The sequence below is a fragment of the Rhinoraja longicauda genome, chromosome 28, assembly GCF_053455715.1.
Source record: "Rhinoraja longicauda isolate Sanriku21f chromosome 28, sRhiLon1.1, whole genome shotgun sequence".
Taxonomy (NCBI): domain Eukaryota; kingdom Metazoa; phylum Chordata; class Chondrichthyes; order Rajiformes; family Arhynchobatidae; genus Rhinoraja; species Rhinoraja longicauda.
Genome location: NC_135980.1, coordinates 27,915,925 through 27,933,329, shown reverse-complemented (window position 1 = coordinate 27,933,329; position 17,405 = coordinate 27,915,925). Strand labels below are relative to the sequence as shown.

The 17,405-nt window shown below is 39.6% G+C and overlaps 1 protein-coding gene across 1 annotated transcript in view; it reads right to left on the bottom strand.

Annotated features, from left to right (window-relative positions):
- The window catches only part of marchf2 (membrane-associated ring finger (C3HC4) 2), a 36,658-nt gene that overhangs the window by 17,255 nt on the left and 1,998 nt on the right, over positions 1-17,405 (bottom strand). Inside the window, exon 2 of the mRNA XM_078424082.1 lies at positions 4,108-4,237. The gene's annotated coding sequence lies outside the window, so the exon portion shown is untranslated. The remainder of the gene's footprint in view (positions 1-4,107; positions 4,238-17,405) is intronic.

Genomic DNA, 17,405 nt, shown 5'->3' with positions numbered 1-17,405 from the left:
AAATTGACACCGATGGAAAATAAAATTTCAATAATCTTCTAAAATTGATCAGATTAAACAAGAGTTCAACGAGGGTAATGCAATATTATTAGGAGAAAGGTTTTAATCTTGTTATATTCTGAAACACTAAATTGGCAAGAGTAATAAAATGCACAAAATTCTTCTATAAAAATGTGTCAAAGATCACTGATGAAAAACTATTTTAGATCTTGTCCTGTGTAGCAAGACAGGGTTAATAAATCATATTAAAAGATCATTTGAAAATGAGCAATCATAATTTCACAGAGTGTCATTAAGTTTCAAGAGCATTGTTACTAGGTCTTAAATTAGAACATTTAAATAGCCCATTACAAGGACGTTAGGAGCAAGACGACTGACGTTGATTGGGAAATTAGAATAAAAGACGTGACTCCAATAATTACATTAAAGAAATTAATCATAATCTGGAGTCTAGACTTCTGTTTAAAGTGCATGTTTGTAAGTTGTATGTATGCAAGTTGCTCCAGTTTCTATCCAGTGGATTCAGGTTTTATTTTTAATTCTTTATGGATTATATAGGGAACCAGTTACAAGACCTGCATTTATTGCCCCTCCTGACAGAGCACTAACTAAATGCCTTGCTAGCCTATTTTGGTCGGCAGTTAAGAGTCAGCCACAATGCTGTTGGGTCTGCAACACACGGATCAGACAGGAGAAGGATAGCCAAATGCTCTCCCTAGGAGATTGGTGAACCAGATGTGTGTTTATACTAATGCAGCAGCTTTATAATTACTATTACAGATAATTATTTTTTTAAATCTAGATTTTATTGAATGAACTGAATTTAATTTCCATGATTGCTATTGTGAGTTTTGAACACAACTCTAGTTCGTCTGATTGCTAGAAGAGTACCTTATTTCAGTTTATAATTTGCCACTAAATTTATAACTACTAATGAATCCCACTAGAATGAATAGTTCTTCATTTCCTTGCCATATACATATCTGATGCATTATAAATCCTTTAGGTAATCAGAGGGGCAAACTTTGTATGAGCAATACTGGGACAGACGATGATTATCTGTTAGGCGAGGGAACAAACATACACATATGATACTGATTCTTAAGTCTTTCAACACAGTGCCTCATGATTGGAAAGTCCAAGAATACGTGGCTGATTTAACAATGACTTCAACATCTGTGTAGACAGAGGAGGAATGAGACAAGATTGCCAATGATTACTCACTGCCCTAAAATTTCAATCATATTGCAAGTTCAACCGGGCACTTACCAACATGAGTCATGTGTGTTGTTTCCAACGCTGGATGTGCAGCTAAAGATGTTAATCCTTGTTTTTCAGCATTACCGAGTGAATTCATTGACCTTATGCAAAGCTCACCAGGTGTTGTTCACTCACAAATATGTTTAATGTAACGCTCTTTGCTGCACAATGTACAGAGCAATTCACTCTCACCTGCAACTTATGCACTCTGCTGCAGCTCACTTTGTAAGGTGGAAGTTCATTCTGTTACTAACCATCGCTGATTTTTCTCTGGATCATCACTGCCATTTCAGAACTTTGAAACTCTTTTTAATGAAAACAGCAACGCATTGCCTCTACCTCGTCTACACGTAAACTACATTAACATGACAATGGTGCAGTTTGTAAATCTGCTGCTTCGCAGTCTCAGAGACTTGGCCTCAATTTTGACCTTGAATACCGTTTGCGAGGAGCTTGCAGGTTCTCCCTGTGTTAGTTTTCTCTGGATGCTTGAGTTCCTGTCACATACCAAATGTTGGTCGGTTATTTCACCACTGTACATTGGCCCTAGCATGTGGGCGAGTCTGGAGAGAATTAATGAGTGTGTGGGAAAATGAAACATGGAATTAATGTAGGACTCGGGTAAATGTATGGTTAATGGTCAGACAGACTAAGTGGGCAAAAGATCTGTTTCTGTTATGCACGTCTTTGTGACTAACTTTTGCTGATCTTTTTCTTTTTAACTGGATATGAAAGCTCTTTCAGTCTGCATTTGTGCTTCTTGCAATATTATTGATGTAATCTACTTCTCATTTCCCTATCAATTTCGTGGTCCTCTTTTGCTGAATTATGAAATTTAAGTTCTCAAATTTATTGCACTTCTTGGAAACAGGGTGACACAATCTTTAACTTTTCTTGTTACGCAGTTTAACCACTTTTTTTTTAATAGGCTTGTGCTTTAAAAGGATATGTAGTTGTTGCCAACTATGGAGATATTACACAAGTGTTGGCCATTGCTTCTCTACTCTTGCATTTGTTAATATAACTTTCCTGATCTATCTTCTCCAATGGCATTTTAATTATATAGAACATATAACAGCACATTAATAAGCCCTTCAGCCCATGTCTGTGCTGACCATGATATCAAATTTAATTAACTCCATCTAGCTACATATAATCCACATCTCTCCATTCCTTGCACTTTCATATGCATGTCTAAATGCCCATTAAATGTCACTATCATATTTGCTTCCATCACCACAACTGACAGTAAGTTACATAGAAAATATAGAAACATAGAAAATAGGTGCAGGAGGAGGCCATTTGGCCCTTCGAGCCAGCACCGCCATTCATTGTGATCATGGCTGATGTTCAGGTGTATCCAGGTGTATAAAGTTTATGTACCACCCTGACCATATAAACTTGTCTCATACATCTCTTTTAAACTTTTCCTCTCTCACCTATTAGCCATGCAATCTACCATTTGACATTTCTACTCTGGGGAAAAAGGACTCTGACTAGCTACCGTACATCTGCCATAATTTTATAAACATCTATCACTTCTCCCCTTGGGCTCCGATGATCCATAGAAAACAATCCAAGTTTGTTCAACCTCTGCTTATAACTAATACTCTCTCACCAGGCAACATTTTGGTGAACCACTACTGCACCCTCTCCAAAGCCTCCACATCCTTCCTGTAACTCAACAACCAGAATTGCATACAATATTCAAAGTGTGGCCTAACCAACATTTTATACAGCTGCAACTGGGCAAAACAATTAATTTGTCCTTTTTTTAAAAAGTACAATGCTATGGAATCAATTACAATCCATTTTCCATTTGATTCCTCAACATACTAGATGGTTTTCTGGATCGGTATATGTCTACAAATTGTTCTTCACACTGGATACCAGCAGAACAACTCCCCAATTCCAGACCCCTAAGTCGAGATGCCCCATGAGTTGAGATCCATTACTTCAATCTAATTATTTGCCATGCATTCAACATTTTAATGTTACTACCTCTGTCAGTTTGGAAATGGCTCCTTGTTGCTTTAGGACTCCTGGACCACAGGATAAACAACATGACCCAGATTGTACCGGATCAGACTACTGCCAGCTCCAACAAACAACTCGCGCAAAACAGCTGTCTGCTCACATGACAGCAATCGAGCCATCTCTCCCCTTTGGAGAACAGCAATCTGCTTGCAGTGGAGATTGATTTGCAACTGGCTTACTGATCGCAGAGCTATGATGACCTCAAGCCTGTGCTTCCATGGAAGCGGAAACCAGGTATTTTTAGTTTAGAGATACAGCGCGCAACAGGCCCCCCTGAGCCCACTGTGTCTGTGCCCACCAGCAATCCCCGCACACTATCTCCACACTCGGGACAATTTACAATCTTACCGAAGCTAATTAACCTAAAAACCAGTACATCTTTGGAATGTAGGAGGAAACCGGAGCACCGGGGGAAAACCCATGCCGTCACGAGGAGAACGTACAAACTCCATACAGACAGCACCTGTCGTCAGGATCGAACCTGGGTCTCTGGCGCTGTAACGCAGCAACTCTACCTCTGAGCCACCGTGCCATCCTTGAATACGTATACCTGCTGTAATAACAATGAAGGCTGGTGTAGAGGTGCACCTCAACTCCAGTGCAAAAATGAGGACTTCCTGCAAGATGTAAAAGGGTTGAATTCTGCCATGTCTTTAGTAATCATAAATATTTGCTCTGACAGGCTGGAAAATCTCTAAGCATTTCACTGTACAAACCTCCGAATCTTTTTTTGGAGTGCCATACATCTCTCCTCAAAACAAATCGTCTCTAAACTACCTTCTACCTTCATTGTATCCGAGCTGCACTTACCAGGGATTGAAGCAATGAGCAGGGTGCCCTTTTGACACCATATCATCCAGAGGCTCATCATTTTTAAGCTCCTGCTCCTCCACAGCATTTATTTCTTATTGTCGTGGTGGTGATCTTCCCTCTAGGGAACCTGCAAGGTAACACCAAAAAGAAAAGCGAATCAATAGTGATTATACAAATCCTTTGCAGAAAAAGTCCAACTCATATGCAGAATCATTTAGAGCATGATTTCAAGAAGGGAATCAGGGAGGTGGAGGAGGAAGGACAGGAGTTTACCTTTTATACCATAATTATTGCGTACCTTCTCAGGTGATCTTGGTGCATCAGTTTAACTACCCAATACCGTTCAAGCAGGTGAGCACATCTTCTCCAGAACAGGAAGTGTCTGAGCCCAAGAGGATCCTTACTCTCTGGAGGGACGGTTACCTATTCCTTGCAATCTTGGCTTGCGAGATAAAGTTAGTAAGGTGGACTCCTGGCATGTTTGGCTTACTTGATAAATGTCCAGGTCTTTGAGAGTGTAGGCATACGTATATGGAACATTGAACAGTACAGCACAAGGATATGTTGCCGAGCTTAATTCTTATACATAATCTATATTGTTTCAATCCCTGCATTTCCATACACTTATCCAAAATGTTCTGAAATCCCACTATCGTATCTACCAAAACCACTGGCCAGGCAGCACTTTCCAGGCACTCATCACCCTCTATGTAAACAAAACCTGCCCCGCACATCTCCTTTAAACTTTGCTCCTCTCACCTTAAAGCTATGCCCTTTAGTATTTGATTTTTCCATCCTATGAAAAAGGTTCTGACACTCTATCTTATCTATCCTCCCATAATTTTATCTACTTTATTAGGTCTCCCCGCAACCCTTGCTTTCCAGAGAAATCAATCCAAGTCTGTCCAACCTTTCCCTGTTGTTAATACTACCTAATCCAGGCATCATTCTGGTAAACCTCCTCTGCACCCTTTCCAAAGCTTTCACATCCTTCCTGTATTGGGTAACCAGAACTGCATGTAATACTCCAGATGTGGCCTAACCAAAGTTCTATAAAGCTGCATCATAACTTCCTGACTCTTATACTCAATCCCCTGACCTATGAAGTCAAGCATACCAAATCCTTTCTTTACCACTCTATCTACTTGCTTTGCCACTTTCAGGGAGTTTCAGACTTGGGCCCCAAGATCCCTCTGTACATCAAGGTTGATAAGGGTAATACCATTAAATGTATATATTCCCTTTACATTTGACCTCCCACATAGCAATACCTCACAATAGCTGGGATTAAACTCCATCTGCGATTTCTCTGCCCATTTCTGTAGCCGATCCATATTCTGCTGTATACTTTGACAGCCTTCCTCACAGTCCATGGCCTCAGCAATCTTGGTGTCATCTGCACTAATCACTCCAGCCTGGATGTTGTCATTCCACCTCCACCCTATGTCTTCTATAAGTAAGCCAGTTCTGAATCCATTCAATCATGTCACTGCTAATCCCGTGCATCTTAATCTTCTGGATCAGCCTACTATGGGGGACTTCATCAAATGCCTTACTGAAATCCATGTAGACAACATCCACATTGATCACCTCCTCAAAAAACTAAATCAAGTTAGTGAGACACAACCTGGCGTGTGCAAAGCCATGCCAACTATCCTTAATTGACCTATCCCCTTCCAAATGCAAGTATATCCAATGTCCAAGAATCTCTGCATATTAGTATTCTCCATACTAATCTCACTGTCCTCCATGTCGTTCTCCTCGATGAAAGCAGTTACAAAAGTACTAATTTAATGCTTCTCTCCTTTCAAAATGGCTACTCACCAACTCTCTGCTCGACGTTTGAATATCTGTGAAAACCAGGGAGGAGGAGAAAGAGTGGAGATTGAGAGGAAAGAAATGTCTGTGTGTCTCTTAAGTGTGTGTATGAGTGTGTTATGGAGTCTCAGTGAACATGGCGCTGCAAAAGACAACAGCACCTCTTCGTAGCAAGCAGAGGGTGTCGAGCGCTCAACTTCATAGTTTAAGGTCATAACAATTCTTTCTGCATTGCTCCATATTTCAATCTGGAATTGAGCTCAAAGTGCATCTGGCTGTAACTTGAGATACCTTTTGGGCACTCCCAGCAAAAAAAATCCCAGACCTCCTCGATGTCCTCTTGTGCAATCTTTAGATTATAATCAATAAGGGGATGAAATAGTTCTATATCTATCCTACCTCCCCATATAATTTTGCATGAATGACCAACCCTGTACCTTTTTGTTTGTGCTGTGCACTCAAATTACACAAGCTCCTTCAAAGGTTTACGTTCTAATGCTGCAGCTGAGTGACTCAGTGCCTAAGAGCTGTGCAAAATCCAACACACCTTTTCCTTTGGGTTCACCACTTCTCATAAAAGGAAGAATTTGGGAAAACAAAATGCTTCTTCTTTTTTGCTGAGCCAATAGCTGACAACATTTGGGAGCAAATGATTTTCAAGACCAGTCTCAGTTTATTAAATTACACCTGCATCCTTACACAAGATTGAGAGTCCCTAAGCCCTCCGAGTTTAGACAAATGGGTTATTTCCAAGAGGAGACTGGGTTGCATTTTGCATCCAGCATTTCAAGGATCTGCATACATTTATCAGCATCTTAGTCTGGCATTACCTCGATATAATCACAACAGTCGACCAAAAAATTCACAAATATTGCATTCTGCTCAGATATAACTAATTGTTATTCATTCAAGGCCAAGATTTTAACAACCCTAAAGCAGTACAAAGCAATCACTTGTTATGTGATACCATCCATACTGAATTTATGTTCCATTTCATCTCATCTTTAAGATTAAGAGACATTCATTTCTCCAGATGCTAACCTGATATTTTTTTGTGGCTGTTACATAAACTAACATTACAACAAGGGACTTTATAAAAACCAAAACAGATTTCAGCTGGAATCTTCAACAATAGCAGATTTCTGGCATCATAAAGAGAAAAAAAATATTTGTTACACTGGGGAAAACACCCAGTTGGATACTGTGGATAAATTGTTCAGCCACGTGTACATATGGAGGAGATTGCAATACATGCTTAAAAATCTCTGAGGATTTTGAAAAAGTTAACTCAACATCAGTGTAATGTAGGCGTCTCAAAATTGGGGAGTTACAACATTGGAGGCAGAATGTAATACTTAAAAAATAGTTGCATTTTATACTACATCGTAGGTGCTGATGCAAAATTAAGAAGTCAGCTATACTTACACTATCTACTTAGCGTGGCCGTGATCCAGCCTCACTACTAATTCAACTTAATCTCTTTCAAGCAACTCATACCATGAGGGGCGACCTTGTAGAGGAGTATAAAATCATGAGAGGAATAGTTAGGCTGAATGCACAGAATCTTTTACCCAGAGTAAGAGTTGGGGAAATGAACCAGAGGACATTGGTTTAGGTGAGAAGGTGAAGATTTAATGGGAACTTGAGGAGCAACTGTTTCACACAGAGGGTGATGGGTATATGCAATAGGCTGCCAGTGGAGGTAGTTGGGGCAGGTACTAGAACATTTAAAAGACACTAGACCAAGTGGACCCGAACCTCTCCTGCATTGGTGCAGCACTCTCTCCCCCCCTCCTCCCCTCCCTCCTCCCCTCTCCTCCCCCCTACTCCTCTCCCCCTCAACCTCCTTTGTCGTCCCTCCTCCCCCCTCCCTCCCTCGCTCAGTAGGAAATAGATTTAAACTTTAAAATGTGAATAACTTAAAAAATATAACACCGATTTCAATTAAACGTCTTCCATTAGCACCAAAGGGACGACGGCGAGTAAGGTGGGCCTAAAATTGTCGCGCTATCATGTACCATTTAGGCTGTAGTTCAGGAAACAAACAAACAAACGAGAGTTTTCATATATAGATTTGGACAGATACATGGATAAATTGTGGGCAGTTGGGACTCAAACAGGTGTTTTTTCTAATTTTTCCGCATCTTGGTCGGCATGGACTAGTTGGCCTGAAGGGCCTGTTTCTTTGCCGTATGACTATGACTCATTTCATTTCTATCGCTGCTTGAAACTCCCATCATCTACGAGAAATCAAGTCCAAATTTTTCTCTGGAACTCTCATCTATCCCGTCTTCCCAGTTCTTCATATTTGTTATTTTGATCTTATCCTATTCTGATTTCCCACTCTTCTGAATTCAGTCTTTCTAATCTGTCCATAAAGCCCTACTTACATTTGTGGTTAACCTCTTAACATTCTCTTCTACGTCTTATGATTCTGATCTGTCTCTGACCAGTCACATCATCAAAACCTACTTACATGCCTATAGAACTTCCTTTCATTACAACTCCATTCAAATTCCAGCTGATCAGCCTTTTGCCAGAATATATCCAAAATTGAATCATTCATGGAACATGAATAGTCAGAATTCACTGGTTTTCCACGAAGGCCCCTGAACACAAGTGGCTTGCTTGGTCATTCAGGGTCAGTTACAAGTCAACCACATTATAATAGTTCCAGAGTCACAAATAGCTAGATTTAATAAGAATTCACAATTTAATTTCTTGAAAGATGTTCGTCAACACAATGGGATTTTTAAACAAAGCAGAAGTTTCTTAGTCACCATTACTATAAGGTGCCTGTTAAATCTACTTCATTTAAATTTTGGGATTGGCAGTCATTTTGCCACATCAAAAGTTCAGATCCATGGGGACATATCCAGTAACTTAACCAGCATGCTTATTTGCTCAATTGCCACCCAATTTCCATTCACAATCTCTTAATTCACAGCAAAGCTTCACTGTATCTGGTCGCTACCCTATCTGCCCGCCTCCCACCTAGATTCCTCATCTGGGGAGCACAAATTTAAAATTCCTGTTGTGTTTAAACTCTTTTATGATTCCACCACGATATTGAACCTCCCGTCTCGCCTCAATTTCCATCACCACAAAACAAATATCAGGCCTTTCCCTTCAACCACTCACTATGTTTTCAGATAACTTGGCTGCAATTCTGTGGAAATTTCTCCCTAAGCAGATGTTTCTTCCATTTTCTCCGCCTCCCTTATTAAACATACTGTTTCTGATTTAATCAAAATTCAATTAACTCCATTCCTACTTGATTTGGACATTTTAAACCATCTCTGAAAACATATTTACATCAGCCCCTACATCAAAAAACAGCGATCTGGAACCTAAACTTTCCCTTTGGCTCTTCACAGTATGTACCGGACAATTAACATCCATCCACAGTCACAATAAAAAAGGAGAAAATATATCAGCAATCAAACTCTATGAATCCCATTTAAAAAAAACAAATATGCATTAATCTGACTGGCCAGCAGGTTATTTTTTACTTTACCCATCTCAAAAAATGACTGATTCTCTACAGCCTCATCAGTGAGTAATAGTAAATGATTCATTCATGGGATACCATCAGACACATCTGACTGTATTCTTATCCCTCCAAACAAAGAAAAGCAGACTTGCACGAGGAGACGCAGAATGATAATCAAAAGAATGAAGCTGGGCAATCTCATGGCAGACAAAGAAAAACTGCAGCACATTATCAGTGTCTGAAAGTATCTGATTCAAAGACCAGTGAATAAACTGATCTATCTGGTACCATAGTGTAACTCAGAAAACACCCACTCCATTTATTTTATTTTAAACAAAGCAAGAAACATATACAGGTTTATTTATTTGATCAAATGTGTGCTCGCATGTGCCTGTATTCATCACAAAGAAAATAATCTCGAAGCAACCTTTTTCTGGAAAGTTAATAATTCACTTGAGGATACATTGATCTTTTTAAAAAGACTGGAAATGTCAGATGCGAGTTCCTTAGATTATGGAACAGTACACATGACTGCTTCCTGTCTACTGTTTGATATTCTATTTATGTTTATTTTTGTTGTCATTTGAATGATATTTTCTTCTGCACTATACTCCGTAAACATTTAGCACATCACCATACACTGGCAGTTAACCAAACCACTTCTGCTGTGTTATAATTCAAAAAAGGGGAAAAGAACACCAAATCCCACAAAAATGTATAAATTATTTAAGAACAATGCTCAATCAATAGCTCAGTTGTTAAATTTCTTCAGGTTCCTTTAAGGTATTTATTGAACCTTCTGATCCCCAAATGAGATCAGATGCAAAAGGTTTAAGGCGCAATTGAAATGTGCAGATTAATATAAATTATTCATTGTAAATTACTGTACTAAAATGGTACCACATCCACTTTGCCAAGCACAGTATTGCCTGATAGAAACCACCAGCCCAGTCACAGGCATACAGCTGTCTTAAAACATTAGACACACATTTGATTAAATAAGCTGTACCAAAATTCAGGTAAATATATTCTACTCACATATTTATTTAAACATAACCACAATTTATGGCAGATATTTGTAGATCCTTCACCCTGAATCATAAGATCCATGGATTAAACCCATTGGATTTATGCTCCTATTTCTGGGTTTGTCTGCAGTTCATTGATCATGGGCATTACCCACCTCTCCTCATTGCATTGACCACAGATCTCTCCCAATAGATCAGGGATACCATCATTTTGATTAGGATAACACATCTAATCATGAAAACTGCTTTCACATTAATCATATTGTAAAGCCTTCAATTACTTCATACTATTCCTCAAAATGATTCATTTGAAGATATGAAAATACCAGTTAAGTTTGGTATCACATTTTATTACATCTTCTTGGGCTTCATCCAGAAATTGCAAATAACAATTTTGATGCCCAGATTAATTGCTGAGAACAGTGACTCACGCAAGAAAACATGCACTGTTCTCCACCCAAAACTTGGTAAGTTGCTGTCTTTCATTTTTCATTATTCTGTTGGAGCTTGTGCATGGTAGTTACTTATCAGGAGTATGCGTTGTTTTAATCTGCTGGCCTGGAGCACATATTCCAATTGATTGAGCTAGCCAGGTTGATAGCTCCTGTAGGACTGCCAGCATTTGTCAATAGTGGTGGCAAATGTTGGGACTGCTGCATGAACATAGATGTCCCACACTTACTGGTTGAGCTCTGACAGCCATTTTTTGACTGTGCTGTGACATAGGACTACACAAGGCGTCCAACTGAGAACAAAACCTTGCTGAGATTCTCCTCTCCATTTACATTTTGGAATCTGCCTTAGATTCTGCACCAAGGTTCACCTGGTGCTGAATCCTAGAGCCAACCATTCCTTATGAACTGTTTTGGGACGAACTGGAAATAAATAATAAAAACACAACATAAAACAAAGTTCCAAAATCATAGATTGGGGATTCAAGTTATATATCTCTTCCCACCATCCCTCTCTCTTCCCACCACCCCCCAACCAATCTGAAAACTGTGCAACTCAATTTTATTTTGCATACATTTAATTTTGCATGCAATTGCAACATCCTAACTGACTGCAGGAGAGGAAAATTACTACCATCATTACACAGGAAGTTATTGTGTTAGAATAACTCGTATCACAAATCCTGCGTGACTTAACAAATTCTGCTTGCATTACATCTTGGACATATTTTTCTTACAAATAGAATCATATATTTTTAAATAATTTATTTTTTTCAAAAATAGGACAACTGAAGTCTGAAGATCATTCAGAGACCAAAATAGGAACTACTTGACGGATAGAATGGTAGTCTATGATACCACCAGGGGGCACCGCATGATGGCTGCCTCGCCAATGGTCTGTCTTCGTCTTTTTCATTCTTTGTGTTTTTAGTTTGCGTAAAATGTATGTTTTAGCTTATCTTTAGTTTTTGTGTTTGTGGGGGGTGGCGGTGGGGGAAACATTTTTTATCTCTTTCCTCGACGGAGATGCGACTTTTTCCATGTCGTATCTCCGTCCGCACTGCGGCCGAACATCGTGGAGTTGGCGGCATCTTGTTTGGGACTTCCAGAGCTCCAAAACCGCGGAGCCTGCGGACTTTAACATCTTGGCGCGGGCGATCCCTTTGCCAGGGGTCGGCCTTTGGTGCTCCAACCTGCGGGGGCTGCGCGCTTTAACATCGTGAAGCTCGCGGTCCCTGACCGATTTCGGGAACTCCAAGCCACAGGAGTTTCGACCGTACTGATGCGGAGGTTAGACCGCCCCGATGTGGGAACTCGATCGCCGGCTGCAGATGGTTCGACTCCCCCGGCCATGGGAGGAAAGGGGGGGGAGAAGATAAGACTTTATTCCCTTCCATCACAGTGGGGAATATGGAGGAGCCGCTGTGGTGGATGTTTATGTCAAATTTTTATGTAGTCGTGTGTCTTGTTGCTTTTTTGGTATGATTGTGTGGCAAACCAAATTCCTCATATGTTGCAAAACATACTTGGCTAATAAATTATGATTATGATTCTATTATTTATATTATGCATTGTCCCCACAGCAGACCAAATCCTGAAGTATGAATACTTGAAATGTAATCTTTCCAGAGATCTATAAATCTACTTTCCATTTTCAATACTATGTTTGTACTCTACATTCTTTATCCCTTTGATTTAGCTTATTCTATTTTTAACTTCACTTCATACATCAAACACAGAAGTTAGACACAAAAGAGCAAAAGAACATCTATTACATACATGTAGAAGTCTTTGTATGCCAACTGGCAGGCAAAATTCTCAGTGCATAATATTGGAGTAAGATGATTCCTTTCTTTCCCTCTTTTAAGTGAGAACTTAGACTGTCTGCCTCTTCTCATGAATACTTTAAATGACACAGGAAGTAAATGAATACCAGGCACAAGGAAAGAAAGGTGATGGTTCTGTTTATTCAAAACATAATATTAAACAAAAGCTGTTAAGAGGCTTGTGAAAGTAAATGCCAAAATTGTTTAGGCAGATGGTTTTAGAAAGAAATTCCAGGTTGTGTGATCTTGGCTTAGTTGAAGGGGTGGTCTAGAATCAAATCATGAAATACTGTGGGCTGAAGTGCACAGTGCAGCTGCTCGGCAGAGATGGGCGACTCGGGGCTGTTAGGAACTGGCAGCACCTGTTCCATGTGTTGAGAGTTTTTACAGACTCGTCATTACCAACTGTTAAATCTAATCACATCTACTGATTTCCTCCTTTTGGCAAAGAGATATGCAGACAGCAGTTTCCTACACACCTAATAGGAGATGATGAGAGAGACTGTAGGATCCTGCTGGGTTGTAAACATAAAAAGTTGTTTCTACCAATCCCCAGCAATGGCCTGGACATGTCATGCATGCCCAGGTGCAGCCCTAAACCCGATATCTCAGCACCCTAATTGCAATATATACAATACCCTCACAGTCAGGCCTTGCATATGGCTTTCGTAGTTCACTGTACATCAAATCACAGTGTGAAGCAATCACTTTAACAATGTAAAAGGACATAAATTTCTGGAGTAACTCAGCAGGTCAGGCAGCATCTCTGGAAAACATGGATAGGTAACGTTTCAAGTCAGGGCCCTTCTTTGGACTATTTAACCAGGTAGTTTCAACTTTAACAATATAGTTCTTGCAGGAGCGGCAGCAGAGAACAGTGCTTCAACCAGGGTCTTGGCACAATAGAACTGCCAATAACTCATCTCGCTTTTCATGCATCATTCCCATAATGATCTCTTTTAATGCCAATTCCATTAGCACTCCTGTTCCTGGGAACACAAACTGAATACTAAGTGAGTCGAGGTTTCAGAATATTATTTGAAAGCGATATCAGAATTTGAGAAAATCCTTCAATGCAAATACAACTGAACTGGAGAAAATATTGTCCAAACTAACACAATAAGGGTCTCGACCCGAAACGTCACCCATTCCTTCTCTCCCGAGATGCTGCCTGACCTGCTGAGTTACTCCAGCTTTTTGTGAATAAATCGATTTGTACCAGCATCTGCAGTTATTTTCTTGTACAATAATCTTCATATCTAATGCCAATATTCCGTTTTATGTTAGTATGCAAATAGTGGTAAAAATGTCACCACTATTTTTGACAAATAGAGGTTTACAAATCACGGCGCGGCGGTAGAGTTGTTGCCTTACAGCAAATGCAGCGCTGGAGACTCAGGTTCGATCCTGACTACGGGCGCCGTCTGTACGGAGTTTGTACGTTCTCCCCGTGACCTGCGTGGGTTTTCTCCGAGATCTTCGGTTTCCTCCCACACTCCAAAGACGTACAGGTATGTATGTAGGTTAATTGACTGGGTAAAAATGTAAAAATTGTTCCTAGTTTGTGTAAGATAGTGTTAATGTGCGGGGATCGCTGGGCGGCGCGGACTGGGTGGGCCGAAGGGCCTGTTTCCGCACTGTATCTCTAAAAAAAAAAGTCATACAGCTTAAATATCAAACCCTTCCCAAAAGCAGATCAGATCTTTCTCGTCAACTCCCTTGTTTTCTTTTGCAAATTTTTTTTTAAATACATCAAAATCAAGAAAAGATGAGCATGGAACTATAATTGAACAACAATTTATAGAGAAAAGCAATTTTTTTTTTCATCTTGTGGAAGGAATGACTGTTTTATTGAGTCAATAGTCCAGACTTGGAATGATGAAGGAAAATACAAGATTAAAATTGAGAAATTATATTATTTTTCAGCTACGTTTACAGTTTTGTTCACATTCTGATCTAGGGAATCTAGTGGAGTTGCTATAAGCCAGGTGTCTAGTGAAAGTAGTAATTTGTCCTTAAATTTTGCTTACAACAGCAATTTCCTCCAGAGCTCCAAATATTGCTGACATCCAATCGCTGCTTCGAAGAGTTCATCCATTACAAACAAGTGTCTCCAACCACCTCACACATAAATCAAAGTTGTAAATGTGGCTGAAGAAGAGTCTCAACCTGAAATGTCACCCACATCTTCTCTCCAGAGATACTGCCTGTCCCGCTGAGTTACCCCAGCCTTTTGTGTCTATCTTCGGTTTAAATCAGCATCTGCAGTCCCTTCCTACACACCCTTACATAAATCAAAGTTGTTCTTTGTTCTTTCCATTTCCCAAAAGCTGAATGAGGGGGGAAAAATGTATGCACCATTATTTTGACTGTACTTGTGACACTCACGGTGCAGCTATCGAATTAATAGATCAACCATCATTTGTTCAAATTTCTTCAGAATAGAGTTGAGGAAGAAATGAGACACAAGTGTCCACCATGTTCTCTCCAAAAGTTTGTGAATATGTAGCTTATTCATGATCACATCGTTAAAAAAAAAAAGAGGCGATGAAGAGGATTGCCGAGGGCAGAGCGGTAGAGACGTTTTCTTCATGGATTTTAGCAAGATCTTTGTGGATTATAACAAGGCCCCACATGGTAGGCTAGCCTGGAAGGTTAATCACATGGCATCTAGGATGAGCGAGGCAATTGGAATCAAAACTGGCTTGGTGGAAGGAGTGTGGGTAAAGGGTTGTTATTCAGATTGAAACCGATCACCAGTGGTGTGCTGCCACAAATCAGTGCTGGGTCCATGATTCTTTGTCATCTATCCTAAAATTAGTGGTGAAGACGGTTATTAGAGTTTATAATAGAATCCAGGTGAACTAGGGAAGTGGGCCAAAGAATGGCAGTTGGGATTTAATTTGGACAAATGCGAGGTATTTCTCTTGGCAAGATAAAACCAAGGGTTAGAGGGATGTGGGCCGCGGGGACTTCCATCCCCTTACGGGGACTGTGCGGGTCGGTCGGGGACGAGCTGTCTGTCCGTGGGCGTGGGGAAGAGAGTGGAAGTTTTGTGGCCTCCATCACAGTGAGGGGGTGTTTGGAGTCACTGTGATGGATGTTTGTGTTGGGGTCATGTGTCTTGTGTTCTTTTTTTTTGTGTGTGACTGCAATGTAATTTCGTTCGGTACCTCGGTACCGAATGACAAATAAAGCTCTGTATTCTGTATTGTATAATGCACGCAAATGGGACAGCTCGGATGGACATCTTGGTATGCATGGCTGGTTGGGCCAAAGGGCTTGTTCCATTCTGTATAACTCTCACACTATCATGAAATTGACATTCTGGATTTATTTGACCGTTAAGTATTTGTTTGAAGCAAACTAGTTACATTTTTTAAATCATTTAAGTTGCAGATAGGATAAGCACCACAGCCTTTACTTGCAATATTTGATGCAATTTCACTGTACCATAATTGGTACATGTGACAATAAACTGACCTTGAAACCTTGACCTTGAAAAGTTAAGTAAAAAGTAAATTTCTGTATCCTTTCCCTGTTGCAACTCACTTATTTTATTACATTAGGCTTACCAAAGCCACAATATGGGGAAACACTGCAGGCTTGCTGGCAATGTAACATTTTTTGTTTAGACACAAAATGCTGGAGTAACTCAGCGGGACAGGCAGCATCTCTGGAGAGAAGGAATGGGTGATGTTTCGGGTTGAGACCCTTCTGAAAACGACACCCATTCCTTCTCTCCAGAGATGCCTGTTCAGCTGAGCTACTCCAGCATTTTGTGTCTACCTTCGATTTAAAACAGCATCTGCAGTTCTTTCCTACACATTTTTTGTTTAGAGTTAGGCCAAGAATCAACACACATTCTAGGATTCAGTCTAGAAAAAATCCCAGAATGGTTGTACCAAAAAAATATAACTTTTATCCAACTAAAAGCCCATTTGTATAGAGCAGCCGGGGACAGCGGGTTTAAGGCTAATATCAGTTCACACCACAGTCGCATTTGGGAAAGAATATTGAATAATGACAAATCTTGAGATATTTTAAAATATGCATTAAAATTACCAATGAAGAGATTCATATTCAACAAAAGAAAAAGAATAATTGAGATTTGTGGCGAGTTACAACTTCTCCTCAATTGTGCGAGGTTAATTTGTTATTATGCTTGTACATTCTGATCATTATATACATCTTAAACAATGCACAGATTTTTAAATCTGAAAGCTAAACTGGTTTCCTAGACATGAACTTATTTATCCATTTTATTTTTCCACACAACACCTATTTGGTAAGAACCAAACAATTATTCCCATAACTTTAAGACTTACAGTGTGTGTTTCTGAACAGGTGCAAATAGCAAATGTGGTTATTCTTAAAGTTAAGAATTTTAGAAAAATACTAATTTCCTTTAAAAAGAAATCACAACACAAAATTGACAAAAATTCAATTGCATATTGGCATCATTGAAGCAGTCATTGGTATTTTAATTATTAACTACACCTCTAGGACCGTAATTTTTTCTTCTATTTGTAAGTTTAATAAAGCTGAACAGTTTTGTTCTAACTTTCAAACAATAATATTTTTATTCATGAATGATTATGAAGTTTCTCATACAAAATAATTATAGAATTTAATCATAGCATTCTAAAGAATAGAGGCAGTTATTTGGCCCACTATA